Genomic DNA, 245 nt, shown 5'->3' with positions numbered 1-245 from the left:
TAGACTCAAGTAGTGTGTTTCTTTTTCTGTGTCGATCAAGTGAGTTTCTATTAATCTCAGTGACTTCCATCTTACATTATTCATAATATTGTTTCTTGACGCTACCGCATATTTCAGCTCTTTCACATTATATTATAATGTTTACTGTGGTGTGTGTGTGTGTGAGTGGGGGAGGGGATGGGGATGGTGAAAGTAGGGGCATAAAATAAGGAGAGAGAGAGAGAGAGAGAGAGAGAGAGAGAGAG

The sequence above is a fragment of the Aplysia californica genome, unplaced genomic scaffold (assembly GCF_000002075.1).
Source record: "Aplysia californica isolate F4 #8 unplaced genomic scaffold, AplCal3.0 scaffold00411, whole genome shotgun sequence".
Classification (NCBI taxonomy): domain Eukaryota; kingdom Metazoa; phylum Mollusca; class Gastropoda; order Aplysiida; family Aplysiidae; genus Aplysia; species Aplysia californica.
Note: the sequence above shows the minus strand (reverse complement) of the source record.